Source organism: Astyanax mexicanus, chromosome 10, assembly GCF_023375975.1.
Source record: "Astyanax mexicanus isolate ESR-SI-001 chromosome 10, AstMex3_surface, whole genome shotgun sequence".
In the NCBI taxonomy this organism is placed as follows: Eukaryota; Metazoa; Chordata; class Actinopteri; order Characiformes; family Acestrorhamphidae; genus Astyanax; species Astyanax mexicanus.
Genome location: NC_064417.1, coordinates 13,140,312 through 13,161,512, shown reverse-complemented (window position 1 = coordinate 13,161,512; position 21,201 = coordinate 13,140,312). Strand labels below are relative to the sequence as shown.

General features: G+C 36.7%; 1 long non-coding RNA gene across 1 annotated transcript; it reads right to left on the bottom strand.

Moving 5' to 3' along the window:
• Window positions 1-1,165: 1,165 nt before the first annotated feature.
• LOC125804687 (uncharacterized) lies at window positions 1,166-3,913 on the bottom strand. Its single transcript, XR_007440840.1, has 3 exons — window positions 3,829-3,913; window positions 3,088-3,178; window positions 1,166-1,288 (listed from the first exon to the last, which is right to left on the bottom strand). It is a non-coding gene; the product is annotated as an uncharacterized LOC125804687 (long non-coding RNA).
• Between the last annotated feature and the right edge of the window lie 17,288 nt (window positions 3,914-21,201).

The window sequence follows — 21,201 nt, the reverse complement described above, 5'->3', positions numbered from 1 at the left end:
AACTTAAATATTTAGTATATTATGAAATTTAATAGTACTTTTACAAACTGCTGTGTTCTGCTTCCAACAACACTAAAAACCTAAAAAAATGCTGTAACATATTTATGTAATGATATTTAATACTACTTTTATTAATTGTATTTATGAAATGTAAAATAGGTCTGTGTACTTGGTGGTTGAGACAATGGACCATGAACACAGTGTTAGACTGTGCTTCTGGATCCTTGTGAAACCAGTACCAGACTATAACTGTTGCTGTGTTCTGCTCACAACAACACTTAAAATATACTTTCAAATATTTATGTAATGATCTTTAATACTACTGTGTAAGTTTGCTGTGTTCTGCCCACAACACTAAAACCTAAAAACATGAACTTAAATATTTATAATAATATGATCTGACTTTTATTATCTTTATCTAATCCTAAATAGGTCTGAGTACTTGGTGGTTGAGACAATGGACCATGAACACAGTGTTAGGCTGTGCTTCTGGATCCTTGTGAAACCAGTACCAGACTATAACTGTTGCTGTGTTCTGCTCACAACAACATTAAAAACCTAAAAATATGCTCTTACATAGTAATATAAAGATATGTAACAGTACTTTTACAAATTGCTGTTATTTTGCTTTTATTATTATATCTTTAATATAACTCTGTATTAACAATAAAGCTTAATTGGTCCTCCGAAGAGGGGGGTGGTGGTGGGCCCAAAAAAAATGCTCTTAAATATTTATATAATGATATTCAATATTATTTTCATTAATTGTCTTCACAAAATTGTAAAATAGGTCTGTGTACTTGGTGGTTGAGACAATGGACCATGAACACAGTGTTAGGCTGTGCTTCTGGATCCTTGTGAAACCAGTACCAGACTATAACTGTTGCTGTGTTCTGCTCACAACAACACTTAAAATATACTTTCAAATATTTATGTAATGATTTTTAATACTACTGTGTAAGTTTGCTGTGTTCTGCCCACAACACTAAAACCTAAAAACATGAACTTAAATATTTATTATATTATGAAATTTAATAGTACTTTTACAAACTGCTGTGTTCTGCTTCCAACAACACTAAAAACCTAAAAACATGCTGTAACATATTTATATAATGATATTTAATACTACTTTTATTAATTGTATTTATGAAATGTAAAATAGGTCTGAGTACTTGGTGGTTGAGACAATGGACCATGAACACAGTGTTAGACTGTGCTTCTGGATCCTTGTGAAACCAGTACCAGACTATAACTGTTGCTGTGTTCTGCTCACAACAACACTAAAAACCTAAAAACATGAACTTAAATATTTATTATATTATGACATTTAATAGTACTTTTACAAACTGCTGTGTTCTGCTTCCAACAACACTAAAAACCAAAGAACATGCTGTAACGTATTTATATAATGATATTTAATACTACTTTTATTAATTGTATTTATGTAATGCTAAATAGGTCGGAGTACTTGGTGGTTGAGACAATGGACCATGAACACAGTGTTAGACTGTGCTTCTGGATCCTTGTGAAACCAGTACCAGACTATAACTGTTGCTGTGTTCTGCTCACAACAACATTAAAAACCTAAAAACATGAACTTAAATATTTATTATATTATGAAATTTAATAGTACTTTTACAAACTGCTGTGTTCTGCTCACAACAACATTAAAAACCTAAAAACATGCTGTAACATATTTATATAATGATATTTAATACTACTTTTATTAATTGTATTTATGAAATGTAAAATAGGTCTGTGTACTTGGTGGTTGAGACAATGGACCATGAACACAGTGTTAGACTGTGCTTCTGGATCCTTGTGAAACCAGTACCAGACTATAACTGTTGCTGTGTTCTGCTCACAACAACACTTAAAATATACTTTCAAATATTTATGTAATGATCTTTAATACTACTGTGTAAGTTTGCTGTGTTCTGCCCACAACACTAAAACCTAAAAACATGAACTTAAATATTTATTATAATATGATCTGACTTTTATTATCTTTATCTAATCCTAAATAGGTCTGAGTACTTGGTGGTTGAGACAATGGACCATGAACACAGTGTTAGGCTGTGCTTCTGGATCCTTGTGAAACCAGTACCAGACTATAACTGTTGCTGTGTTCTGCTCACAACAACATTAAAAACCTAAAAATGTGCTCTTACATAGTAATATAAAGATATGTAACAGTACTTTTACAAATTGCCTGTTATTTTGCTTTTATTATTATATCTTTAATATAACTCTGTATTAACAATAAAGCTTAATTGGTCCTCCGAAGAGGGGGGTGGTGGTGGGCCCAAAAAATGCTCTTAAATATTTATATAATGATATTCAATATTATTTTCATTAATTGTCTTCACAAAATTGTAAAATAGGTCTGTGTACTTGGTGGTTGAGACAATGGACCATGAACACAGTGTTAGGCTGTGCTTCTGGATCCTTGTGAAACCAGTACCAGACTATAACTGTTGCTGTGTTCTGCTCACAACAACACTTAAAATATACTTTCAAATATTTATGTAATGATTTTTAATACTACTGTGTAAGTTTGCTGTGTTCTGCCCACAACACTAAAACCTAAAAACATGAACTTAAATATTTATTATATTATGAAATTTAATAGTACTTTTACAAACTGCTGTGTTCTGCTTCCAACAACACTAAAAACCTAAAAACATGCTGTAACATATTTATATAATGATATTTAATACTACTTTTATTAATTGTATTTATGAAATGTAAAATAGGTCTGAGTACTTGGTGGTTGAGACAATGGACCATGAACACAGTGTTAGACTGTGCTTCTGGATCCTTGTGAAACCAGTACCAGACTATAACTGTTGCTGTGTTCTGCTCACAACAACATTAAAAACCTAAAAACATGCTGTAACATATTTATATAATGATATTTAATACTACTTTAATTAATTGTATTTATGAAATGTAATGTAGGTCTGTGTACTTGGTGGTTGAGACAATGGACCATGAACACAGTGTTAGGCTGTGCTTCTGGATCCTTGTGAAACCAGTACCAGACTATAACTGTTGCTGTGTTCTGCTCACAACAACATTAAAAACCTAAAAACATGAACTTAAATATTTATTATATTATGAAATTTAATAGTACTTTTACAAACTGCTGAATTCTGCTTCCAACAACATTAAAAACCTAAAAACATGCTCTTACATAATTATGTAATGATATTTAATACTACTTTTATTAATTGTATTTATGAAATGTAATGTAGGTCTGAGTACTTGGTGGTTGAGACAATGGACCATGAACACAGTGTTAGGCTGTGCTTCTGGATCCTTGTGAAACCAGTACCAGACTATAACTGTTGCTGTGTTCTGCTCACAACAACATTAAAAACCTAAAAATATGCTCTAACATAGTAATATTAAGATATGTAACAGTACTTTTACAAATTGCCTGTTATTTTGCTTTTATTATTATATCTTTAATATAACTCTGTATTAACAATAAAGCATAATTGGTCCTCCGAAGAGGGGGGGTGGTGGCGGGCCCAAAAATTATCTTAAATATTTATATAATATTTAATATTATTTTCATTAATTGTCTTCCTAAAATTGTTAAATAGGTCTGTGTACTTGGTGGTTGAGACAATGGACCATGAACACAGTGTTAGACTGTGCTTCTGGATCCTTGTGAAACCAGTACCAGACTATAACTGTTGCTGTGTTCTGCTCACAACAACACTAAAAACCTAAAAACATGAACTTAAATAGTTATTATATTATGAAATTTAATAGTACTTTTACAAACTGCTGTGTTCTGCTTCCAACAACACTTAAAACCAAAGAACATGCTGTATCATATTTATATAATGATATTTAATACTACTTTTATTTAATACTACTTTTATTTATTTATGTAATGCTAAATAGGTCTGTGTACTTGGTGGTTGAGACAATGGACCATGAACATAGTGTTAGGCTGTGCTTCTGGATCCTTGTGAAACCAGTACCAGACTATAACTGTTGCTGTGTTCTGCTCACAACAACATTAAAAACCTAAAAACATAAACTTCAATATTTATTATATTATGAAATTTAACAGTACTTTTACAAACTGCTGAATTCTGCTTCCAACAACATTAAAAACCTAAAAATATGCTCTTACATAGTAATATAAAGATATGTAACAGTACTTTTACAAATTGCCTGTTATTTTGCTTTTATTATTATATCTTTAATATAACTCTGTATTAACAATAAAGCTTAATTGGTCCTCCGAAGAGGGGGGGTGGTGGCGGGCCCAAAAATTATCTTAAATATTTATATAATATTTAATATTATTTTCATTAATTGTCTTCCTAAAATTGTTAAATAGGTCTGAGTACTTGGTGGTTGAGACAATGGACCATGAACACAGTGTTAGACTGTGCTTCTGGATCCTTGTGAAACCAGTACCAGACTATAACTGTTGCTGTGTTCTGCTCACAACAACATTAAAAACTTAAAAACATGAACTTTAATATTTATTATATTATGAAATTTAATAGTACTTTTACAAACTGCTGAATTCTGCTTCCAGCAACATTAAAAACCTAAAAACATGCTCTTACATATTTATGTAATGATATTTAATACTACTTTTATTAATTGTATTCATGAAATGTAATGTAGGTCTGTGTACTTGGTGGTTGAGACAATGGACCATGAACACAGTGTTAGGCTGTGCTTCTGGATCCTTTTGAAACCAGTACCAGACTATAACTGTTGCTGTGTTCTGCTCACAACAACTTTAAAAACCTAAAAATATGCTCTTGTATAGTAATATAAAGATATGTAACAGTACTTTTACAAATTGCCTGTTATTTTGCTTTTAATTATTATATCTTTAATATAACTCTGTATTAACAATAAAGCTTAATTGGTCCTCCGAAGAGGGGGGGTGGTGGCGGGCCCAAAAAAAATTGCTCTTAAATATTTATATAATGATATTCAATATTATTTTCATTAATTGTCTTCATAAAATTGTAAAATAGGTTGAGACAATGGACCATGAACACAGTGTTAGGCTGTGCTTCTGGATCCTTGTGAAACCAGTACCAGACTATAACTGTTGCTGTGTTTTGCTCACAGCCACCTCTGCCATTTTATTCTCATATTGTCCTGTTCCTAAATGAAATTATTATTAATAATAATAATAATAATAATAATAATAATAATAATAATAATAATAATAATAATAATAATAATAATAATAATTCATAAATGTAGCCAAATAGCCCAATTTAACCAAAAAATGCTTAAATCATAAATGCACCCAAATTTAACAATATAAATGATAAATGTATCCAATAAAAAACAAAAGTCACTAGTGATGGTACTCTCATTCATTGAGATAGGGTTCAACTCCCTGTGGTGACCATGTTTTTATGGTGCACATTTCTTAATTTCCGAACATTTATGTTACTACAACAACCAACTCAACACAATAATATAGCTTATTGTTCATTAGGCAAGGGACAAATTAATCTTACACAACCAACATCACTACATACATTTAGCTCATGACCTACCAACAGCACCATGCATTACCTAGGTGTCAATCTCCTGTTTTGATGTGGAATCTGAAAAATTAAACCATTCACCATTTCCTCCTCATTTGAGATATTGACTACTCCTTCACAATTTATCATCAGATATGTTCATTGTTTATTTTTGCCAAATACTAAGAGAATTCAACAAATTTCCTAGAAGTAGTTTGACAACATACGCAAAAAATGTGTGTAAAATGCAGATATTTTTTGAAAATGGCCGACTTCCTGTTGAATGGAGTCAGTCCTACCAATACTGAAAATATGTGTAATGATATCTCTTGCGTTTTTGCCAAGTTTCAAGAATTTTCAATCATCTGTGTTCAGACCGTGTCATTGTTTCACTTTGGTTTAGTGTTGCGTCTCTAGTAAATCAGTTGCTCGCCATTACATCACTGTTTTAGCTATCAACAATTTCATCCACAGCTAATTTAGAGGTAATCTGACAAAGACCTAAGGAGCAGTTTAAATGAGTTTTTGAAAAAAGAGTAAAAATATTACAAAATCCAATATGGCCGACTTCCTGTTGGGCGGAGCTAATACAAGCCAGTTGCAAATATGTGCAGAGTCAAAGTATCTCCATCGTTCCAAAATTTGGGAATATTAGACAAATTTTGGAAAGTCCACAGCTAATTTATTAAACAAACGAATTAGGGGTCGCTGTAGAGTCCGCTAGCTACACATGAAAAAATTATCACAATATTTGTAAAGTGTTTTTAGGTCCTATGCAATCTGTCAATTTTCAAGAGTTTTTAAGCATTCCCGTAATGTCATATATGCATTGCAACCTAGGTGGCGCTATAGAGCCAATGAAATATGTATATATGAAATTTCAATTTTTAATCAAAGGACCACTTAAATCAAGCAGGCCTGTAAAGTTTTGTGAGTTTTCAACCTGTTTTACCTCCTCAAACACCTACCAACACCAGAATGTATTCACTTCCTGTTTTAATAGGGTATCTCAAGCAATTCAACTGTCTGCCATTTCGTCCTCGTTTAAGATATTGACTATTCCTTCGCAATTTATCATCAGGTATGTTAGTAGTTTATTGCTGACAAATATCAAGAGTATTCAGCAAATTCCGTAGGAGGAGTTCGACAAAGTATGCAAAAAATGTGTGTAAAATGCACGTTTTTCAAAATGGCCGACTTCCTGTTGGGCGGAGTCAATCATATCAACACTGAAAACGTGTGTAATGATGTCTTTTATGTTTTTGCCAAGTTTCATGAATTTCCAAGCAGCTGTGTTCTGACCATGCTAATGTTTCTGTTTGGTTTAGTGTTGTGTCTCCATTAAATCAATTGCCCGCCATTACGTCATCGTTTCAGCTATCGACTATTCCTTCGCAATTTAGCACCACGTATGTCTGGAGACTATCCACAGACCATTTAGTTGTAATCTGACAAAGATTCTAGGAGGAGTTCGAACGAGTTCGTGAAAAATGTGTAAAAATTTAACATTTTTCAAAATGGCCGACTTCCTGTTGGGCGGAGCTAATACATGCCAATGGGTATTATATGTGGCATCGTAATATCTATGTTTCTACCAAAAATCTTGAACATTGGAGAAAATTTGAGACAGCTACCGCTAATTTATTAGCCTAAACCAAATAGGGGGCGCTGTAGAGTCATTTAGCTCCACATTAGAAAAACGATTACATTTCTCGAAATCATTTAAAGGCATTATTGGGTCTGCTAATTTGGAAGAGGCTAAGAGCTTTCTATAAATGTCATATAAAATAGGTGGCGCTAGAGAGCTGATAAATTATGAATATGAAAAATTCCAATTTTACATCAAAGTACAGCCTATGCCGAATAGGCCTGTGAAATTTTATGAGTTTTCGAACATCGTAAGCCACCCAAAACGCCACGGGAAACTTTTTTTTTTGCCACTTCCTGCCAAAATGGCCGACTTCCTGTTAGGCCGAGTCAAATAAATCCAAGTGATTCTTGATCGGAATAATGAGGTCAATGAGCGTACCAGAGTTGGTGCACATGGGACAAACTTTATCCCGGCCACTGGCAACGTTTGGGGGCGCTATAGAGCTCCTGATCAACGCCCAAGCCCAGGAACCATGAAATTTTAAATTTTTCACCGGCCTTGATGTCTGTGCCAAAATTCAAGAGTTTTCGACTATCAGAAAGGCCTCAAAAATGGGCGCAAAGTTTAAAAATAAAAATAACGAGTTGTCCCCCTGTCACAGGGGGACGTAGGGCCCTCGCACAACAGCGCAAATCGTACCGGGCCAAACCGAGAAACCGGTAAAAGTAATTTTGAGGTCTTATTGAGTGTGCCAATTTTCAAGAGTTTTCTATCCTGTTAAACATGTGAAATATCCATTTAAAATACAGGTGGCGCTATGGCGCTGTTAAAATACATGTATTTGAAATTCTAATTCTACATCAAACAACAGCCTTAGATAAGCAGGCCGGTCAAATTTTGTGAGTTTTTCTCCGTTATAACCTCCTCAAAACACCTGGCATTACCTAGGTTTTCACCTCCTGTTTTGATGTGGGATCTCAAAAATTCAACCATCTGCCATTTCGTCCTCGTTTGAGATATCGACTATTCCTTCACAATTTATCATCAGATATGTTCAATGTTTATTTTTACCAAATACCAAGAGAATTCATCAAATTTGCTAGGAGTAGTTTGACCATGTACACAAAAAATGTGTGTAAAATGCAGATATTTCAATATGGCCGACTTCCTGTTGGGCGGAGTCAGTCCTACCAATGCTGAAAATGTGTGTAATGATGTCTTTTGTGTTTTTGCCAAGTTTCATGAATTTTCAATAATCTGTTTTCTGACCATGTCATGGTTTCACTTTGGTTTAGTGTTGCGTCTCTAGTGACTCAATTGCTCGCCATTGGGTCACCGTTTTACCGATCAACTAATCCTTTGGCAATTATCATCAAATATGTCTGTTGTTCATTTACAGCGAAATAAGAGGTAATCTGACAAAGACTTTAGGAGCAGTTTAAATTAGTTTGTGAAAAATTTGTAAAAATATTACAAATTCCAATATGGCCGACTTCCTGTTGGGCGGAGCTAATACAAGCCAATTGCAAATATGTGCAGGGTCATACTATCTACGATCCTACCAAAATTTGAGAAGATTAGACAAATTTTGACACATCCACAGCTAATTTATTAAACGAACCAATTAGGGGGCGCTGTAGAGTCCGCTAGCTATACATGAAAAAATTGTCAAAATATTTGTAAAGTGTTTTTAGGTCTTATGCAATCTGTCAATTTTCAAGAGGTTTTGAGCATTCCCGTAATGTCAAATATGCATTGAAACCTAGGTGGCGCTATAGAGCCAATGAAATACGTATATATGAAATTTTAATTTCAGATCAAAGTACTGCTTAAATCAAGCAGGCCTGTAAATTTTTGAGAGTTTTTAACCTTTTTAACCTCCTCAAACACCTACCAACACCAGAATGTATTCACTTCCTGTTTTAACGGGGCATCTCAAGCAATTCAACTGTCCGCCATTTCATACTCTTTTAAGATATCGACTATTCCTTCGCAATTTATCATCAAGTGTGTTAGTAGTTTATTACTGACAAATATCAAGAGTATTCAACAAATTCCCTAGGAGGAGTTCGACAAAGTATGCAAAAAATGTGTGTAAAATGCACATATTTCAAAATGGCCGACTTCCTGTTGGGCGGAGTCAATCATTCCAATACTAAAAACGTGTCTTATGATGTCTCTTGTGTTTTTACCAAGTTTCATGAATTTTCAATCATCTGTGTTATGACCGTGTCATGGTTTCACTTTGGTCTAGTGTTGCGTCTCCATTAAATTAATTGTCCGCCATTACGTCATCGTTTCAGCTATCGACTATTCCTTCGCAATTTATCACCATGTATGTCTGGAGCCTATCCAAACCAAATTTAGAGGTAATATGACAAAGACTCTAGGAGGAGTTTGAATGAGTTCGTGAAAAATGTGTAAAAATTCCACAAATTTCAAAATGGCCGACTTCCTGTTGGGCGGAGCTAGTGCAAGCCTAAGGGTAATATGTGCGGGATGATAGTTTCTATGTTGTTGCCAAAAATCGAGAATATTGGAGAAATTTTGAGACAGCTACAGCTAATTTAATGGCCTAAATAAAATAGGGGGCACTGTAGAGTCCTCTAGCTACACATGAGAAAAACGACAAAATATTCCTAAATCATTTCAAAGACTTATTGAATCTGCCAACCATCAAGAGGCTGAGAGCTTTTCATAAATATGTTATAAAATAGGTGGCGCTAGAGAGCTGATGAAAGACGAATTTACGAAATTCCAACTTACGGTCAAAGTATGGCCTAAGCCAAATAGCTCTGTAAAATTTTAGGAGTTTTCAAACATCCTAACCCCTCCGAAACCCAGCGGGAAAGTTTTTATTTTGCAACTTCCTGTCAAAATGGCTGACTTCCTGATGGGCGGAGTCAAATAAAACCTAGTGATTCTTGTTGTTTATGAGGAGGTCAATGAGCGTACCAAAGTTGGTGCACGTTGGACAAACTTCATCCCGGCCACTGCCGACGTTTGGGGGCGCTATAGAGCTCCTGAACAACGCCAAAGTCCAGCCTCTATGGAAATTTAAAATTTTCGCCGAGCTTGAGGCCTGTGCCAAAATGCGTGAGTTTTCGAGTATCGGAAATGCCTCAAAAATGGACGCAAAGAGGCAGAATAATAATAATAATAAACGGACCTCGCACAACAGCGCAAATCGTACCGGGCCAAACCGAGAAACCGGTAAAAGTAATTTTGAGGTCTTATTGAGTGTGCCAATTTTCAAGAGTTTTCTATCCTGTTAAACATGTGAAATATCCATTTAAAATACAGGTGGCGCTATGGCGCTGTTAAAATACATGTATTTGAAATTCTAATTCTACATCAAACAACAGCCTTAGATAAGCAGGCCGGTCAAATTTTGTGAGTTTTTCTCCGTTATAACCTCCTCAAAACACCTGGCATTACCTAGGTTTTCACCTCCTGTTTTGATGTGGGATCTCAAAAATTCAACCATCTGCCATTTCGTCCTCGTTTGAGATATCGACTATTCCTTCACAATTTATCATCAGATATGTTCAATGTTTATTTTTACCAAATACCAAGAGAATTCATCAAATTTGCTAGGAGTAGTTTGACCATGTACACAAAAAATGTGTGTAAAATGCAGATATTTCAATATGGCCGACTTCCTGTTGGGCGGAGTCAGTCCTACCAATGCTGAAAATGTGTGTAATGATGTCTTTTGTGTTTTTGCCAAGTTTCATGAATTTTCAATAATCTGTTTTCTGACCATGTCATGGTTTCACTTTGGTTTAGTGTTGCGTCTCTAGTGACTCAATTGCTCGCCATTGGGTCACCGTTTTACCGATCAACTAATCCTTTGGCAATTATCATCAAATATGTCTGTTGTTCATTTACAGCGAAATAAGAGGTAATCTGACAAAGACTTTAGGAGCAGTTTAAATTAGTTTGTGAAAAATTTGTAAAAATATTACAAATTCCAATATGGCCGACTTCCTGTTGGGCGGAGCTAATACAAGCCAATTGCAAATATGTGCAGGGTCATACTATCTACGATCCTACCAAAATTTGAGAAGATTAGACAAATTTTGACACATCCACAGCTAATTTATTAAACGAACCAATTAGGGGGCGCTGTAGAGTCCGCTAGCTATACATGAAAAAATTGTCAAAATATTTGTAAAGTGTTTTTAGGTCTTATGCAATCTGTCAATTTTCAAGAGGTTTTGAGCATTCCCGTAATGTCAAATATGCATTGAAACCTAGGTGGCGCTATAGAGCCAATGAAATACGTATATATGAAATTTTAATTTCAGATCAAAGTACTGCTTAAATCAAGCAGGCCTGTAAATTTTTGAGAGTTTTTAACCTTTTTAACCTCCTCAAACACCTACCAACACCAGAATGTATTCACTTCCTGTTTTAACGGGGCATCTCAAGCAATTCAACTGTCCGCCATTTCATCCTCGTTTAAGATATCGACTATTCCTTCGCAATTTATCATCAAGTGTGTTAGTAGTTTATTACTGACAAATATCAAGAGTATTCAACAAATTCCCTAGGAGGAGTTCGACAAAGTATGCAAAAAATGTGTGTAAAATGCACATATTTCAAAATGGCCGACTTCCTGTTGGGCGGAGTCAATCATTCCAATACTAAAAACGTGTCTTATGATGTCTCTTGTGTTTTTACCAAGTTTCATGAATTTTCAATCATCTGTGTTATGACCGTGTCATGGTTTCACTTTGGTCTAGTGTTGCGTCTCCATTAAATTAATTGTCCGCCATTACGTCATCGTTTCAGCTATCGACTATTCCTTCGCAATTTATCACCATGTATGTCTGGAGCCTATCCAAACCAAATTTAGAGGTAATATGACAAAGACTCTAGGAGGAGTTTGAATGAGTTCGTGAAAAATGTGTAAAAATTCCACAAATTTCAAAATGGCCGACTTCCTGTTGGGCGGAGCTAGTGCAAGCCTAAGGGTAATATGTGCGGGATGATAGTTTCTATGTTGTTGCCAAAAATCGAGAATATTGGAGAAATTTTGAGACAGCTACAGCTAATTTAATGGCCTAAATAAAATAGGGGGCACTGTAGAGTCCTCTAGCTACACATGAGAAAAACGACAAAATATTCCTAAATCATTTCAAAGACTTATTGAATCTGCCAACCATCAAGAGGCTGAGAGCTTTTCATAAATATGTTATAAAATAGGTGGCGCTAGAGAGCTGATGAAAGACGAATTTACGAAATTCCAACTTACGGTCAAAGTATGGCCTAAGCCAAATAGCTCTGTAAAATTTTAGGAGTTTTCAAACATCCTAACCCCTCCGAAACCCAGCGGGAAAGTTTTTATTTTGCAACTTCCTGTCAAAATGGCTGACTTCCTGATGGGCGGAGTCAAATAAAACCTAGTGATTCTTGTTGTTTATGAGGAGGTCAATGAGCGTACCAAAGTTGGTGCACGTTGGACAAACTTCATCCCGGCCACTGCCGACGTTTGGGGGCGCTATAGAGCTCCTGAACAACGCCAAAGTCCAGCCTCTATGGAAATTTAAAATTTTCGCCGAGCTTGAGGCCTGTGCCAAAATGCGTGAGTTTTCGAGTATCGGAAATGCCTCAAAAATGGACGCAAAGAGGCAGAATAATAATAATAATAAACGGACCAAAAACAATAGGGCTTTGCACCTCCGGTGCAGGCTTCGCCTGCGCCTTCGGTGCTCGGGCCCTAATAAACGGACCAAAAACAATAGGGCTTTGCACCTCCGGTGCAGGCTTCGCCTGCGCCTTCGGTGCTCGGGCCCTAATAATAAACATTCCAAAAACAATAGGGCTTTGCACCTCCGGTGCAGGCTTCGCCTGCGCCTTCGGTGCTCGGGCCCTAATAATAATAATAAACATTCCAAAAACAATAGGGCTTTGCACCTCCGGTGCAGGCTTCGCCTGCGCCTTCGGTGCTCGGGCCCTAATAATAATAAACATTCCAAAAACAATAGGGCTTTGCACCTCCGGTGCAGGCTTCGCCTGCGCCTTCGGTGCTCGGGCCCTAATAATAAACATTCCAAAAACAATAGGGCTTTGCACCTCCGGTGCAGGCTTCGCCTGCGCCTTCGGTGCTCGGGCCCTAATAATAATAAACGGACCAAAAACAATAGGGCTTTGCACCTCCGGTGCAGGCTTCGCCTGCGCATTCGGTGCTTGGGCCCTAATAATAAACGGACCAAAAACAATAGGGCTTTGCACCTCCGGTGCAGGCTTCGCCTGCGCCTTCGGTGCTCGGGCCCTAATAATAAACGGACCAAAAACAATAGGGCTTTGCACCTCCGGTGCAGGCTTCGCCTGCGCCTTCGGTGCTCGGGCCCTAATAATAATAACGAGTTGTCCCCCTGTCACAGGGGGACGTAGGGCCCTCTCAAAACAGCGCAAATCGTACCGGGCCAAACCGAGAAACCGGTGAAAGTAATTTTGAGGTCTTATTAAGTGTGGTAATTTTCAAGAGTTTTCTATCCTGCCAAAAATGTGAAATACCCATTTAAAATACAGGTGGCGATATAGAGCTGTTAAAACACATATATTTGAAATTCTAATTCTAGATCAAACAACAGCCTCAGATAAGCAGGCCGGTCAAAGTTTGTGAGCTTTTCTCTCTTATAACGTCCTCAAAACTCCTAGCATTACCTATGTGTCAACCTCCAGTTTTGATGTGGCATCTCAAACATTCAACCGTCCGCCATTCCCTCCTCGTTTAAGATATCGACTATTTCTTCACAATTTATCATCAGATATGTTCAATGTTTATTTTTACCAAATACCAAGAGAATTCAACAAAATTTCTAGGAGTACTTTGACAACATACGCAAAAAATGTATGTAAAATTCAGATATTTCAAAATGGCCGACTTCCTGTTGGGCGGAGTCAGTCCTACCAATACTGAAAACGTGTCTAATGATGTCTCTTGTGTTTTTGCCAAGTTTCATGAATTTTTAATCAACTGTGTTCTGACTGTGTCATGGTTTCACTTTGGTTTAGTGTTGCGTCTCTAGTCAATCAATTGCTCGCCATTACGTCACCGTTTTAGCGATCAACTATTCCTTTGGCAATTTTCATCAACTGTGTCTGATGTTCATTCTCAGCTAATTTAGAGGTAATCTGACAAAGACTTTAGGAGCAGTTTAAATGAGTTTGTGAAAAAAAGTGTAAAAAAATTACAAAATCCAATATGGCCGACTTCCTGTTGGGCGGAGCTAATACAAACCAATTGCAAATATGTGCAGAGTCATAGTATCTACGCTCCTACCAAAATTTGAGAAGATTAGACAAATTGTGACACATCCACAGCTAATTTATTAAACGAATGAATTAGGGGGCGCTATAGAGTCCGCTAGCTACACATGAAAAAATTATCACAATATTTGTAAAGTGTTTTTAGATCTTATGGAATCTGACAGTTTTCAAGAGTTTTTGAGCATTTCCGTAATGTCAAATATGCATTGAAACCTAGGTGGCGCTATAGAGCCAATGAAATATGTATATATGAAATTTAAATTTTTAATCAAAGGACCGCTTAAATCAAGCAGGCCTGTAAAGTTTCGTGAGTGTTCAACCTGTTTAACCTCCTCAAACACCTACTAACACCAGAATGTATTTACTTCCTATTTTAATGGGGTATCTCAAGCAATTCAACTGTCCGCCATTTCGTCCTCGTTTAAGATATCGACTATTCCTTCGCAATTTATCATCACGGATGGTAGTAGTTTATTGCTGACAAATATCAAGAGTATTCAACAAATTCCCTAGGAGGAGTTCGACAAAGTATGCAAAAAATGTGTGTAAAATGCACGTTTTTCAAAATGGCCGACTTCCTGTTGGGCGGAGTCAATCATATCAACACTGAAAACGTGTGTAATGATGTCTTTTATGTTTTTGCCAAGTTTCATGAATTTCCAAGCAGCTGTGTTCTGACCATGCTAATGTTTCTATTTGGTTTAGTGTTGTGTCTGTATTAAATCAACTGCCCGCCATTACGTCATCGTTTCAGCTATCGACTATTCCTTCGCAATTTAGCACCACGTATGTCTGGAGACTATCCACAGCCCATTTAGTTGTAATCTGACAAAGGCTCTAGGAGGAGTTCGAATGAGTTCGTGAAAAATGTGTAAAAATTTAACATTTTTCAAAATGGCCGACTTCCTGTTGGGCGGAGCTAATACATGCCAATGGGTATTATGTGTGGCATCGTAATATCTATGTTTCTACCAAAAATCTTGAACATTGGGGAAAATTTGAAACAGCTACCGCTAATTTATTAGCCTAAACCAAATAGGGGGCGCTGTAGAGTCATTTAGCTCCACATTAGAAAAACAAGTACATTTCTCAAAATCATTTAAAGGCATTATTGGGTCTGCTTATTTAGAAGAGGCTAAGAGCTTTCTATAAATGTCATATAAAATAGGTGGCGCTAGAGAGCTGATAAATTATGAATATGAAAAATTCCAATTTTACATCAAAGTACAGCCTATGCCCAATATGCCTGTGAAATTTTATGAGTTTTCGAACATCGTAACCCACCCAAAACACCACGGGAATCTTTTTATTTTGCGACTTCCTGCCAAAATGGCCGACTTCCTGTTAGGCAGAGTCAAATAAATCCAAGTGATTCTTGATCGGTACAATGAGGTCAATGAGCGTACCAAAGTTGGTGCACATTGGACAAACTTTATCCCGGCCACTGGCAACGTTTGGGGGCGCTATAGAGCTCCTGATCAACTCCCAAGCCCAGGAACTGTGAAATTTCGAATTTTTCACCGGCTTTGATGTCTGTGCCAAAATTCAAGAGTTTTCGAGTATCAGAAAGGCCTCAAAAATGGGCGCGAAGTTTAAAAATAAAAATAATAATAATAATAATAATAATAATAATAATAATAATAAACGGACCAAAAACAATAGGGCTTTGCACCTCCGGTGCAGGCTTCGCCTGCGCCTTCGGTGCTCGGGCCCTAATAATAATAATAATAACGAGTTGTCCCCCTGTCACAGGGGGACGTAGGGCCCTCGCACAACAGCGCAAATCGTACCGGGCCAAACCGAGAAACCGGTAAAAGTAATTTTGAGGTCTTATTGAGTGTGCCAATTTTCAAGAGTTTTCTATCCTGTTAAACACGTGAAATATCCATTTAAAATACAGGTGGCGCTTTAGCGCTTTTAAAATACATGTATTTGAAATTCTAATTCTACATCAAAGAACAGCCTTAGATAAGCAGGCCGGTCAAATTTTGTGAGTTTTTCTCCGTTATAACCTCCTCAAAACACCTGGCATTACCTAGGTTTTAACCTCCTGTTTTGATGTGGCATCTCACAAATTCAACCATCTGCCATTTCGTCCTCGTTTGAGATATCGACTATTCCTTCACAATTTATCATCAGATATGTTCAATGTTTATTTTTACCAAATACCAAGAGAATTCAACAAATTTGCTAGGAGTAGTTTGACAATATATACAAAAAATGTGTGTAAAATGCAGATATTTCAAAATGGCCGACTTCCTGTTGGGCGGAGTCAGTCCTACCAATACTGAAAATGTAATGTAATGTAATGATGTCTTTTGTGTTTTTGCCAAGTTTCATGAATTTTCAATAATCTGTTTCCTGACCGTGTCATGGTTTCACTTTGGTTTAGTGTTGCGTCTCTAGTGAATCAATTGCTCGCCATTGGGTCACCGTTTTACCGATCAACTAATCCTTTGGCATTTATCATCAAATATGTCTGTTGTTCATTTACAGCAAAATAAGAGGTAATCTGAAAAAGACTTTAGGAGCAGTTTAAATGAGTTTGTGAAAAATGTGTAAAAATATTACAAATTCCAATATGGCCGACTTCCTGTTGGGCGGAGCTAATACAAGCCAATTGCAAATATGTGCAGGGTCATACTATCTACGATCCTACCAAAATTTGAGAATATTAGACAAATTTTGACAAATCCACAGCTAATTTATTAAACGAACGAATTAGGGGGCGCTGTAGAGTCCGCTAGCTATACATGAAAAAATTGTCAAAATATTTGTAAAGTGTTTTTAGGTCTTATGCAATCTGTCAATTTTCAAGAGGTTTTGAGCATTCCCGTAATGTCAAATATGCATTGAAACCTAGGTGGCGCTATAGAGCCAATGAAATGCGTATATATGAAATTTTAATTTCAGATCAAAGTACTGCTTAAATCAAGCAGGCCTGTAAAGTTTCGTGAGTTTTCAACCTTTTTAACCTCCTCAAACACCTACTATCACCAGAATGTATTCACTTCCTGTTTTAATGGGGCATCTCAAGCAGTTCAACTGTCTGCCATTTCGTCCTCGTTTAAGATATCGACTATTCCTTCGCAATTTATCATCACGGATGGTAGTAGTTTATTGCTGACAAATATCAAGAGTATTCAACAAATTTCCTAGGAGGAGTTCGACAAAGTATGCAAAAAATGTGTGTAAAATGCACATATTTCAAAATGGCCGACTTCCTGTTGGGCGGAGTCAATTATTCCAATACTTAAAACGTGTCTTATGATGTCTCTTGTGTTTTTACCAAGTTTCATGATTTTTCAATCATCCGTGTTCTGACCGTGTCATGGTTTCACTTTGGTCTAGTGTTGCGTCTCCATTAAATTAATTGCCTGCCATTTCGTCATCATTTAAGCTATCGACTATTCCTTCGCAATTTATCACCATGTATGTCTGGAGCCTACCCACGCCCAATTTAGAGATAATCTGACAAAGACTCTAGGAGGAGTTTGAATGAGTTCGTGAAAAATGTGTAAAAATTCCACAAATTTCAAAATGGCCGACTTCCTGTTGGGCGGAGCTAATACCAGCCAATGGGTAATATGTGCGGGATGATACTTTCTATGTTGTTGCCAAAAATCTAGAATATTGGATAAATTTTGAGACAGCTACAGCTAATTTAATGGCCTAAATAAAATAGGGGGCGCTGTAGAGTCATCTAGCTACACATGAGAAAAACGACAAAATATTTCTAAATCATTTCAAAGACTTATTGAATCTGCCAATCATCAAGAGGCTGAGAGCTTTTTATTAATGTGATATAAAATAGGTGGCGCTAGAGAGCTGATGAAACATGAATTTACGAAATTCCAACTTAAGGTCAAAGTTTGACCTAAGCCAAATAGCTCTGTAAAATTTTAGGAGTTTTCAAACATCTTAACCCCTCCGAAACCCAGCGGGAAACTTTTTATTTTGCAACTTCCTGTCAAAATGGCCGACTTCCTGTTGGGCGGAGTCAAATAAAACCAAGTGATCCTTGTTCTTTATGAGGAGGTCAATGAGCGTACCAAAGTTGGTGTACATTGGAGAAACTTCATCCCAGCCACTGCCGACGTTTGGGGGCGCTATAGAGCTCCTGAACCACGCCAAAGTCCAGCCTCTATGGAACTTTAAAATTTTCGCAGAGTTTGAGGCCTGTGCCAAAATGCGTGAGTTTTCGAGTATCGGAAATGCCTCAAAAATGGGCTAAAGTGTCCGGAATAATAATAATAATAATAATCCTTCCAAAAACAATAGGGCTTTGCACCTCCGGTGCAGGCTTCGCCTGCGCCTTCGGTGCTCGGGCCCTAATAACGAGTTGTCCCCCTGTCACAGGGGGACGTAGGGCCCTCGCACAACAGCGCAAATCGTACCGGGCCAAACCGAGAAACCGGTGAAAGTAATTTTGAGGTCTTATTAAGTGTGGTAATTTTCAAGAGTTTTCTATCCTGCCAAAAATGTGAAATACCCATTTAAAATACAGGTGGCGCTATAGAGCTGTTAAAACACATATATTTGAAATTCTAATTCTAGATCAAACAACAGCCTCAGATAAGCAGGCCGGTCAAAGTTTGTGAGCTTTTCTCTCTTATAACGTCCTCAAAACTCCTAGCATTACCTATGTGTCAACCTCCAGTTTTGATGTGGCATCTCAAACATTCAACCGTCCGCCATTCCCTCCTCGTTTAAGATATCGACTATTTTTTCACAATTTATCATCAGATATGTTCAATGTTTATATTTACCAAATACCAAGAGAATTCAACAAAATTTCTAGGAGTAGTTTGACAACATACGCAAAAAATGTATGCAAAATTCAGATATTTAAAAATGGCCGACTTCCTGTTGGGCGGAGTCAGTCCTACCAATACTGAAAACGTGTCTAATGATGTCTCTTGTGTTTTTGCCAAGTTTCATGAATTTTTAATCATCTGTGTTCTGACTGTGTCATGGTTTCACTTTGGTTTAGTGTTGTGTCTCTATTCAATCAATTGCTCGCCATTACGTCACCGTTTTAGCGATCAACTATTCCTTTGGCAATTTTCATCAACTGTGTCTGATGTTCATTCTCAGCTAATTTAGAGGTAATCTGACAAAGACTTTAGGAGCAGTTTAAATGAGTTTGTGAAAAAAAGTGTAAAAAAATTACAAAATCCAATATGGCCGACTTCCTGTTGGGCGGAGCTAATACAAACCATTGCAAATATGTGCAGAGTCATAGTATCTACGCTCCTACCAAAATTTGAGAAGATTAGACAAATTGTGACACATCCACAGCTAATTTATTAAACGAATGAATTAGGGGACGCTATAGAGTCCGCTAGTTACACATGAAAAAATTATCACAATATTTGTAAAGTGTTTTTAGATCTTATGGAATCTGACAATTTTCAAGAGTTTTTGAGCATTTCCGTAATGTCAAATATGCATTGAAACCTAGGTGGCGCTATAGAGCCAATGAAATATGTATATATGAAATTTCAATTTTTAATCAAAGGACCGCTTAAATCAAGCAGGCCTGTAAAGTTTCGTGAGTGTTCAACCTGTTTAACGTCCTCAAACACCTACCAACACCAGAATGTATTTACTTCCTATTTTAATGGTGTATCTCCAGCAATTCAACTGTCCGCCATTTCGTCCTCGTTTAAGATATTGACTATTCCTTCGCAATTTATCATCATGGATGGTAGTAGTTTATTGCTGACAAATATCAAGAGTATTCAACAAATTCCCTAGGAGGAGTTCGACAAAGTATGCAAAAAATGTGTGTAAAATGCACATTTTTCAAAATGGCCGACTTCCTGTTGGGCGTAGTCAATCATATCAACACTGAAAATGTGTGTAATGATGTCTTTTATGTTTTTGCCAAGTTTCATGAATTTCCAAGCAGCTGTATTCTGACCATGCTAATGTTTCTATTTGGTTTAGTGTTGTGTCTCCATTAAATCAATTGCCCGCCATTACGTCATCGTTTCAGCTATCGACTATTCCTTCGCAATTTAGCACCATGTATGTCTGGAGACTATCCACAGACCATTTAGTTGTAATCTGACAAAGACTCTAGGAGGAGTTCGAATGAGTATGTGAAAAATGTTTAAAAATTTAACATTTTTCAAAATGGCCGACTTCCTGTTGGGCGGAGCTAATACATGCCAATGGTTATTATGTGTGGCATCGTAATATCTATGTTTCTACCAAAAATTTTGAACATTGGGGAAAATTTGAGACAGCTACCACTAATTTATTAGCCTAAACCAAATAGGGGGCGCTGTAGAGTCATTTAGCACCACATTAGAAAAATGATTACATTTCTCGAAATGATTTAAAGGCATTATTGGGTCTGCTAATTTAGAAGAGGCTAAGAGCTTTCTATAAATGTCATATAAAATAGGTGGCGCTAGAGAGCTGGTAAATTATGAATATGAAAAATTCCAATTTTACATCAAAGTACATCCTATGCCCAATAGGCCTGTGAAATTTTATGAGTTTTCGAACATCGTAACCCACCCAAAACACCACGGGAAACTTTTTATTTTGCGACTTCCTGCCAAAATGGTCGACTTCCTGTTAGGCGGAGTCAAATAAATCCAAGTGATTCTTGATCGGTATAATGAGGTCAATGAGCGTACCAAAGTTGGTGCACATTGAACAAACTTTATCCCGGCCACTGGCAACGTTTGGGGGCGCTATAGAGCTCCTGATCCACGCCCAAACCTGTGAACAATGTAATTTAAAATTTTTCACCGGCTTTGACGTCTGTGCCAAAATGCAAGAGTT